At 45.1% G+C, this 10,883-nt stretch overlaps 1 long non-coding RNA gene across 34 annotated transcripts in view; it reads left to right on the forward strand.

Annotated features, from left to right (window-relative positions):
• Positions 1 to 10,883, forward strand: part of LOC141731240 (uncharacterized) — a 72,310-nt gene that overhangs the window by 46,559 nt on the left and 14,868 nt on the right. For 19 of the 34 annotated variants that reach the window (XR_012583223.1, XR_012583227.1, XR_012583229.1 and 16 more), the window contains 3 exons: positions 400 to 485; positions 4,684 to 5,626; positions 8,219 to 10,848. This is a non-coding gene — a long non-coding RNA (uncharacterized LOC141731240). Of the gene's footprint in view, positions 1 to 399; positions 486 to 4,683; positions 5,852 to 8,218; positions 10,849 to 10,883 lie in introns of those variants that run through there. The other 15 variants (XR_012583239.1, XR_012583221.1, XR_012583250.1 and 12 more) reach the window with 7 other exon arrangements.

A 10,883-nucleotide genomic window follows, 5' to 3' on the forward strand; every position in this document is an offset into this window, starting at 1 on the left:
AATCTGTAAGACAGTTACCTATTTAATGGTAGGGCAATTAATAATTTGCCAATGAAGTTCTCCACTGGAAAAAAAAATACAAAACAAAGAGAGCAGACTTTGTGACCTTTTAATATTCTGCCACAATTAAATTGCTCTATGCATTTGTCACACTTCACTACAATACTTAAATAATTTGAGCCCCAAAATTCTGACTTAGGTGAAATAAAATTCAGTCATTGAAACTGGAATTTCTAAGGCTTTATTAATATCTCAAATAAATACTTACTGAAAAATTCTAGGAACATGAGAATTCTCAAAACTTTTGATTTATTAAACATCTAGGGTACCTAAATTTAGCCAACTGCACTTGAAAATCCTCTAGCTACAATAAAAATTTATTCCCTCTTTATTCTTTAGGTAATAAATATATTTTTTGTCTGGAGTAAGAAAGTGGATATCTAATAAAGCTGAGAATTCTGGCACTCTACAAAGGTGGTTAGAAGGTCTGTATGTTAGATAATTTAATAATTAATATATTCTTAAGCAGAATACAAGATTTTGCATTTTTTCCCTGCTGTGCTTATCTGGTCCCATCCTCTTCCTGCCATAGCAAAGATGGGAAGGCAGCACTCCTTGATTTATGTAAGGTCAGTTAAGCAGAAGCGATGAATGTCCCCATGGGGATTTTCTGCTCTTTCATCAGTACTCAGAGGCTTCAAACACAGCCTTGGGCACCCTCATCACTTTTTACTCCAATCCCACCAGGTTTGCATATAGGGCAAACCAGTAAAACCTCCTGACACCCCACCCAAAAGGATCTGTCTCTGTTCCTATAAATTGGTAAATCAGCTTCTTACCTCTCGTGACACCAGATGTGTGGCTTGTGAGCTGGCAGCTGATCAGTGCTGTAAAACAGAAATGACAATTCCCAAATTGCTGTTGCACAAAAATCAAGACTGAAAACATGCAGGTAGGTGCCTTGAAAAGAGATTTGTAATGGAGTCCCCTCCTGCACAGGAGCACCAGAGGCAGCAGGAATGTGGGGGCACATTAGGCTGCCATCCCCTTCCTGGCAGCCTGCAGACCCCATCCCTTACCTTGGAGCTTTCTGTGGAGCCAGGGCAGACGTGTTGCAGGGACATTTTATACGATCTCGCCTGCAGATGCTCCAGATGCCTCCTCTTTCTTCGGTCAAAAATATTTTGGCAAACCCTCTTTGGTGAAGCATTGTCTGGCAAACTGAACTAAGGGCATAATTGTCATTTGACATGACTAGATATAATTAGAAAATTTTGATGTCTTAGTGGCTATATGAATACATCTTCTATAAACAATCTTCCAAGGGTGTTAAGGAGGGAATCTGGACTAGTTGAAGCACTTAAAGAACTTGGATTCAGGACTTATGGATTTTATTGCTGCCTTTCCCACCGACTCACTGCACAACCTGGGATGGATTGCTTGGTATGTCTCTGCTGCAGCTACCCCAGCTGTACAATAGATAAAACAGGATGTTAAAAGATAAATTAATGTTATTAAAACTTTTTGACAGTTTTGTTTGTTTAACCCTGAAAGAAAAAAAGAGTGCAGGGAAAAAGATGTAGAAGATGTGGAAGAGGTGGAGGGTGACAGGCACAGCAGGGTGGAGAGCCAAACACTGCAGCAGGGAGAGGCTGGGCTCTACCTGGGCTTTTGATATTGATGGCTCTGACAGATGTGAGGCAGCTTTAGGGGTATCAGGAAGAGTGGGCACACACACACACACACACACACACACACACGCACACTGTGCCTGTGTGCCTCTCTGCACACACTCCAGATTGGAAATAAGTGGGAGATCCTCTAAAAATTGTTTTTGTGCACCCTGTGATGGGTTATACCTGCTGAAACTCCTGGTCTGTGGGTTAGTGCCAATGAGCAAGACGCTCCCTGCTTTTGCTGGCAAATTAACTTAACCCTAGGAAGAATAACTGATTTGAAATGCCTTCCAAGTGAAACCAGCACACCTACTTACAAATGGCAGGAAAATCCTCTTTTCAGTAATACCTACACAAATAATTGGATGTATGCACAAACACATCATGTCAGCATGCAGTCCCAGATGCTCTCTACATGGTACATCCTCAGTCGGGCACTTCCAGTTCATTACAAATCTCTTGCACACTTAATCCAAAACACCACGGGTACACCAGAGCTCTGGGGGTGGCAGACATGCCTGGACAATGCTGATGGAGGGGGAGGAGGGAAGGAAGGGGATTTACTGGTGGTACTGGAGAGAGACTGGTCTTGTTTTAGAGACAGAGCACAGTCATGTGAGTTGATTTATATCCTGGCAGATTTAGGCTGAGGTACTTAACACCTTCTTTGCCTCAGTCATCAACAGGAGGAGTGGTTATCCTCAGGGCAACCAGCCCCTTTAGCTGTTAGTCAGGTAGAGGAGCAGAATGGATTCCCTGCAACCCAGGAGGAATTAGTCAGCAACCTCCTGATTTTAGACACCCACAAATCTGTGAGGCCAGACAGAATTCACCTGAGGCCACTGAGGGAACTGTGGGAAGAATTTGCCCAGCCACTCTCAATCATTTATCATCAGTCCTGGCTAACCAGGACTTTTCCTATAACCAGGTGTGAGAGACTGGAAAGATTGATGTCCTGAGACATTTTGGGATGCATGAGGATATGTCACAAGATGACTCTGAGAAGAAAAAATATGGGAAAAATAAAAATGGGAAAACTATGGGAAGGGCAGGCCAGGCTCTGTAAGTGAGGCAGTACACTTCCCCATGCTCCATCCCACCTAGAGCCATGATTCTGTGATATTTTAGCTGAGAGTGCTGGGCTAGATCACCTGACTTTGGGGACATTGCTTTCCAGTGGCCAACAACAAAGTCATTCTTCCCAGAGAGCTCTTTGGGTTTTTGCTGTTGTGCTGTGCAGGATGTGGCCCCAGCTGTGCAAGAGGCAGGAGTGAGGCACACAGCCAGCCAGCTCTGGGCAGGCAGCCGAGGGAAGGTCTGGTTTGAATGGGAAGCAGTCAGTGAGTTGAGATGTCTCCAAGTATTGACACTCACCAGTGATTTGGGGATTGAATTTAGTGTCAGTAGGTCCCCATGGACCAGTGGTAGAACATAAAATCTTATTTGAAAACGGTCCAAATCTCAGAAGAGGGTTGTGAAGTAGAACACAGCAATGAAAGAGATTCTTTCATCCGGATGGCTTTCGAATATCTCCAAAGACTGAGATTTCACAATAGCTCTGGGAAACTTGTGCCAGTGCTCAGTCACCCTTCCAGGAAAAAAGTATTCCCAGATTTTCACAGAGGAAAATCTGTGTGCCAGATTGTGCTCATTGCTTCTTGTCTTGTCAGTGAGCAACAATAAAAAGGACCTGGTTCCATCCTCTGTGCACCTCCAGGTATTTATATCCATGGATACATTCACCCGATCATTCTCTTCTCCAGGCTGAACAGTCTCTGCTCTTTCAGTCTTCCCTTATGAGATGCTCCAGTCTCTCATTCATGTGACTGGTCCTTTTCTGGACCCTCTCCAGTAGCTCTGTATCTCTCTTATACTGGTGAGCTCAGCACTGGACATCACTCCACGTGTGGCCTCAGTGCTGAGTTAAAGGCAGGGATCACCTCCCTCTGCAGCACTCCTAATGCAGACACCATTCACCTTCTTCATATAAATGACACATTGTGGGCTCATGTTCAACTTGCTGTCCCCCAGAACCCCCAGGTTCTTTATGTGCAAAGCTGTTTTTCACCTGGTCAGCACCCAGCATTTACTGGTGCCTGGGCTTGCTCCTCTCCACGTTCAGGGGTTTGCACTTGCTGTGTGTCATTGGGTCCCAGGTTCACCTCAGGGTTTTGCCTCACCAGTACTCAGCTGCACACTATCCTTAACACAGAAAACAATGTTAAATGGCAATTGTAGAATCACAGAGATTCAAACCTTACTACCATGTTTATATTGCTGATTAAGTTATAAAAAAAAAATAAAATGTCAACTACTTTCATTTGAAAGCTGTAAATTCATACCCATTTCTTTTTTTCCTCTTTTGCATTAACGAAATAAGAACACAGAAAACAAGAACTTCTCTTTCAGTGTTTTGAGTTGTTGTTTTTTAATATCTTTTTGAAGGAAAATAGGGCTAAAGCAATGGTAGCTGTAAGAGCATGCATTGTGTATGCAGGTAGTGTATGAACTCTCAATGTCTACAGGGGAAAGACACTACATTTGTGGAGGCTGGAAGAGGACACAGGAGTAAGTGCAAAAAAAAGGTTGGGCAAATAACCCAGCATTCCCTGTTGTAGTGTATGACATAAAGCTCATGGAAAGTGAAGTGTTTGGTCAGCTGTCATAAGGATCCCTGAAAAGCAGTCTAAGCTACTGAGCATCTGCTTTGGATTTAGTTTAATTTATAAAGCTCTTCTCTTTCACCAAGTACCATTTATATGACACTGGTATAGTGGTTTCTTACGAAGAAGTAGTCTCTAACCTGAAATGGATGATTCAGATTTCACTGTAGTTTCACTCTCTAGGTCCCAAAAAATTACTTCAGGGGAAACTTTGCCATGTGTCCTCTATCCAGGTACAGCAAGGATAAATCTGTCCAGGAAGGAATTAAAAAAAAAAAAAAAAAAGACTGCAATGTTTCCTGGGAACCATTAATATTCTGTCCGTTCTATTTCCATCTCTTCAGGGTGAACTTCACAGAAGCAAAGCACAGCAGAGATAAATGGCAGGAGGCAGGCTGGAAGCCATCTCTGGATAGACTGTGCTGCACAGCAATGCAGTGTCGTCAAGGTGCACATTCCCATGGAGGAGAAAGGATTCAGTCATGCTGAAAATAGATCCTTCTTGAGACAGAGATCAGACAGCTGCTCCCTCCCTGCCAGGGCCTAAGATGTGCATTTTGTTCCCCCCATCCCAGCAGTTAACTGAGAGATAAGGAGTGAGAAGGCACTTTTTAGTCAGGTTGGGGAGGGCAAGGCTAAATTCCTGCAGGTGCTGTGTGTTGGCCACTGGGAACCTCCCCATCCTCCCTGCTCAGACTCATCAAGCTCATGAACTGGAAACACAAGAATGGCCTGTATGGGCAACAGCAGGAAAATGAATGGGTTTTTGTAGTCTTTACCCCGGAAGCTACTCTCAGGCTATATGGTCTGTGATTCCCTAAGACAGACAGCCCTCCAAGGTGTCCCTTCTGGCTGGGGAAGTCTCCAAGTGTCCCTTCCGGCTGATGATGTGTCCAGGTGGCCACTCTCATGCAGCTGAAGCCATGGCTATCAGTGAAATCTTTTATTTCATTCAATCAACTTCATTCAATCAACAGACAGTTAATTCCACGGCAGTTGCCAAAGCATATCCCTCCAGAATACCAAATCCATAACAATGCTTCTCATGACCATCAGCTGAAATGGAAATGTCCTCAGCAGAAGCAGAAGGCTTTGGTTGCTTTCAGTCCTTGAAGAGCAGAGTGATATGCAGGCAGAGTCAGAGACCTTTGGGGCTCATTGGGGCAGCAAAATGCATCACATCACAGCAGGAAGGAACTCCACCAGGTGAGGAGCAGCAGGGCAGACAGAGTACAGGAGATTCTTATACCACAGGCTGGACATATTCTCAGTGGTAACTGCATGCTGGTAAGCATTTCTCCATGTCCATAACAGGAATTTAGGGGTGTGGTTCAAACTTTTTTTTTTTTCATTATGAGTTGCCAGGCATGATTTTTCAGAAATATGTTTATGATACAGCACTATCACCTCTGTGGGTTATTTCTGACATTGAAGGAAATAAGACTGCATGATGTCCCTGCCCATGTCAGAGAGAATGGATTAGGTGAGATTTAAAGGTCTGTTCAACCCAAACCCTTCTTTGATCTGTGTGGCTCTCTGAATGGCTGTACTGGGTGAGTCCAAAAGAACAGCAGACCCTCACACCCAAGACATTTGTCATCATCCCACTCTCCTCAGACACACAGCCTCTGCATGATTTTCTACTCAGGTGGTGAAGCCTTCTAGGGAACAAATCACCTCAAGGTGGTGAAAAATGTTATGTCAATGAAGAAAAAACAACTTACAATTGGGAAACTATACTGAAAATGACAATGTCCCGGTGTGTCCCTGCCAGTAATAGGAGACAGAAGCACAAGCACATTCCTACTATCTGTATATGAAGCCTAAGAAGCCTTTGGCCTTCTCAGGTCTCAGTGACCTATTTGTACCCCACGTGGAGCCTGTAATGGTCATGGGATAGAGCAGATATCCTCTTCAACAGGGATCCCCTTGCACTCCCTGCTACTGAGCCCTGGGAGGCTGGAGAGAGCTCAGGGCTGCTCAGCCTTTGCTCAGTAGGACACCTCCAACCTCGAGAGCAGGCTCAGGTGTCTCACACAGACAGAGGTGTCTCACTGTGTGTGGGGACAGGTCACTGCAGCTCCTCCTCAGGTGGGCAGGGTCTCTGATGCCCAACAAGGAATTGAGATGTGCTCAGGGCATGGGGGGGCACCAGGAATGAGCAGGATCTGTACGGATGTGTCGTAGTTGAGACAGTCACAATACAAAGCAACACTCCATTTTCAGAAGGCTTCAAACTATTTTTATTCTAGCATGCATGCTTTTTATACACGCTCACAAAACTCATATGTTTACACTTAACTCATTGGTCAGGAAAAGACAAACAAAGTGCTAATTGGAATAGGCAGTTCAGGTTTCTCTTGTTTATCTATGTCAATGACCTTGGTAGGAAATTCTTTCAGGGGTAAACACTGATCCTCTTCTCAAACTTCTCTCTGGCTCACAGAGGCCATTTTAAAACCTCTTCCACATGGATGTGCTGCTCCTCTGAGCACACATTGCAGCTAAGGTGGAAGGAAGGCAGTCCTGCATGTGGTGGGTCACTGCTGGTGATTACTCTGCCCTACTTCAACCAAATCAGCTTGCAGGGTGACTGGTGCCCAGACCCTGATAAACCATGGTAGATATTTCATAAGATACAACCTACTTACATCTGTTCATTGTTTATATGCATGTTTGAGGTGTTATCAGCTCTCTTAAAGTCATGTCACACAGGGAACAGACTTGGTGACACACAGCTGTGCTTGGGCATGCTTCTCAAGTTTTGTTCCTTTCAGTAGTGTTCAGGAACACATAATCACAGAATGATTATATGCAGGTGCTTTTATTAAGAGCTCTGGGTATCAGGGGACACAAACCCAAATCTCACTCCTCCATAGTTTTGGACCGGATGTGTTTTATATTCTCTCGTTACATAACTTACATGTTAATTATTAAACTTACATTGTTCTATTGTATACATTGATTTCATCCAAGCATGGATTTTTCATGATCCCAAACCTCTAACATACTTTCTCATGACTCTTTAAACAATAATTATATCTAATCACATCTAACAATTATATCATTTATCATATACTGACTACATGGATGCAGTTTCACATGATCCAGCAAATGCAAGGCCTAACATTTCCCAGACCCTACCTTTAACATTTTCCCAGGGCCTACTAAGCCTAACTTTCTTTCTAGCTCCCCGAATTTTCTGTGATTTTAAAATCTTTTACTATCACTCTCAATGGCAGTGGGTGAGACTCAGGAGTGGCATAGTCCAGCTCACAGAGCAGTGGGGAGACAGGTAAAGCAGCAAACTTTCATTTGTGGGTGAGAACTTCTCTGTTGAGTATCAGAGTTGTGCTGTTAATCAGACTCCTCATGTTCCCAGCAAAGAGCAGCGGAAGAGCTGGCCCAGGAGGTGACATTCAGGATGTCCTTTCTGTCACCCACCACAGCAGCTGAGGAGCTCCTGTTACAGAGCAGGGGAGTGGGGTGGGCAGGCTAAGACGCCTCCGGGTAAGACAAAGTCAAAAGAAGGCAAGTGGCAAAAGGGGGAGGGAAGGAGAACTAGGATTAGGTGCATAATATTAGCACAAGCAGCAACTGTAGCCTAAAAAAGTCAGCAATGAGGTGGTGTCTTCCTTGGCTGGCACTCACTTGGGACAGATGCACAAATCCTACTTCTGGGCAGATTTCAGTGCTGTAAATGGAAATAAACTGGTATGGAATTTCTATAAATCTGCTCACTTTAAAAATTAGGCTTTTCAAGACTAAGTCAACCAGTGGATTGCCACAGAATTTTCTGAGTGACACTCACTGTAGTGGAGTTGCCAACAGGATACACAGCAGAATTTTCTAGTGACATTTCATAACTTGTTCTTGCAGAAAAATCCTTAGGAAATTTATAACGGATTTCATTATTTTATATTGGAAGATAGATTCCCTTGTGGGTCAGGCTAAACATTTCTCTAATTGATTTCTGCATTCATCTCATGTGCCAAGGTAAGAATACAATTTGCTGCTCCTTAAGCACAAATCAGTTGTACAAAGCAGAACACCTCCAGGTTCTTTTTCTTGGATGATCCTACATAAAAACATATGCCACAGGGTGGGCTCAAAAAGAGTGACAAGCTGTCACTGTGGGGTGGGCCACAGCAGCAGCTCAAAACCTGGACCACTCTGCCAAAGAGAAAAGCAGCTTCTGAGGCTGCTGGACCCCAACCTGAGCTACCTGCCCAGCCTGGGGAGCTCAGGTGAGGTCTGGATATTGGGGGCTTCCAGGATCCACCTGTGAGTAGCCCCTGAATTCTTCAGGCCTCTGGAAGGTCTGGATTTTCACTCTGACCCCCGCCCCAGGACAGTTTGTGTTTCCAGGTTGGGGAAATGCTTCCTGAGGATTGGTTCTGTGCAGTGCAGACAGCTCTAATCAACACTTATACCTCCTCAGCAGTAATGAAACAACAGAATAAATACAGAAAATTATTTCTTCAAAACTAAAATTAGGCTTTAAAAAGAATTTCAGAGGTGGGCTATGACTTAGTAGTTTGCAGATTACCATTGTAGTGTTGCCCAGCAGTTCCCCTCAGATTTCTCCTGACCTTTCATCCCCGAACCTGTTCTGTCATTTCTTCCACCCCCACATCCTCTACTGTCTCATTTCTTTTCCTTGCACACATCCATGTTGCTTTCATCCTCCCAGACCTTTTCTGAACTCTCCAGCACTGTTTCAACCCCACCTCAGTTCTGTGGTTACTCTTCCACATTCTCAGCAATTTTTTTCTGCAACAAGAGTGACAATATATCAAGTTCAGCTGCTCAACCTCATGCATTGGGGCCTGCATTCTATTTGATCTGAACATGTTCCCCAGGCTGCTCCTGCTCCACTTGGCTGCGAGAGGGGACAAGACTTTCTGCAATTCTGCTGATCCTGGAGCCTCTGCTTTCCTCACCAGGGAAGGGATTCATGAACTGGGGCCTCTTGCTGATCTGCAAAGCAGAAGATGGTGTTCTAGGTCCACAGGCATTGCATTTTAGTTGGTTAAAGAGAGGGGATGCCCCATCCACCCCAAGGAGCCCTGACTGACTGCTGGAAGTACCTGGGCCGTGGGACAGCACATCCCAGCAGAGAATGGCCATGGCCACAGTGCTGGGCCCCATTCTGGTGTTTAACCTTTCAGATGGCAATGGCGCTGTGCTGCACTGAGTCTCTCTGGGACAAGAATAGCAGCTGCTGCCTTGGGACACAGCACACGTGTCCAGCTCCTCCAGGGCAGCACGTTGCAGTGCCACACACAAGGCAGCCTACCCGCCCAGGAATGTCTTCAGGCGCTATTAGTGGAAGCAGATCATCCCCACAAACAGGCACGACCCCGCACAGGAGCCTTGGGAGAGTGGGGCTATTTTGGGCTCTGACATTGAGAGTGAAAGGAGATACGTAATGGGCTCATCCTCCTGCCATGGGCCTCCTCCAAAGCTCCTTTGGGCCTTGTCCCCTCCTCCAGCAATGGCTCTTGTGGAGGCTGAGGGGCAGTTTGGTGTGGCCTGGGAGTGCAGGAGGTGAGGGCAGAGGGAGCTGTGAGTTTGCTGGGGGGCAGGGCCAGCCCTCAGTGCCATCATCAGTGCCCAGCTGTGCTCAGAGGAGGTCCTGCCTCAGGGTGTGGGGCCTCTGCTTTATTCTCAACCACTCCCCATGAGAGTGAGAGAGGTACCAGAGAGTATTGTAAGGCTCCAACTTTTTGAAATCAAGTATTGAAACACCAATTCTTTGCATCCAGCAGGGTATTTGCTTCTTTCCACCTGAAGCTCTCCATTTCTGAGTGGTTTTTCAGCACTCTTCTTCCATTTTCCTATTCCCCACCATCACAAAGTCCCTCCCTAACTTATTCCCATCCTTTTAAGATCCTCTTTCTGGTCTGGGTTTCTTTCATTGCACATTTTTAATGTCTCATTTATTTATGTTTCATTTGCCTTGCTTTGTGAAAGTTTCAGTGATTTGCCAGCACTTAATCCACCACACTCATTGGTGCATTGGCCAGGAAATCTCAAATTAGCAAAGCAAAACCACTACACTGGGGCAAGAGCAAACAGTAAACTTTGTCCCAAAACCAGGCAAGAGGGATGGGAGGATTGCATGACAATGCCATGTTATGCCTGGATACTCTGGAATGAATAATGACAGGCTGGGAAGGGTTACTAGACTTGCCTAGCAATTAGTAATTTTCTGGTGATTTGGCACAGCTACTCCTAAACAAGATCCAACTGTTTTTCTGCAGGTTCATGAAGCAGAAATTCATGTTGCACTGAGCAACCAATCATTTGACATGGTGGGCTGGGATCAGTGATATGGCCTAGGAGCACAGCAGGGCTTTGGACTGAAGCACAGCACTGTGTCACGAGCTGCTGAGAATGGGCTGCTTCTAGGCTACAGGAGCTGGAACAGAATTCCTCTGGAAAAGCAAGAAGCCTGTCAGACCTCTAGATTTTAAATTCAGGATGAAATTGGTCAAAGTGAAGTGGTAAGACTCAGAACAGAAACAGTGTTAATCAAACC

This window comes from Zonotrichia albicollis, chromosome 19 (assembly GCF_047830755.1).
Source record: "Zonotrichia albicollis isolate bZonAlb1 chromosome 19, bZonAlb1.hap1, whole genome shotgun sequence".
Lineage (NCBI taxonomy): Eukaryota > Metazoa > Chordata > Aves > Passeriformes > Passerellidae > Zonotrichia > Zonotrichia albicollis.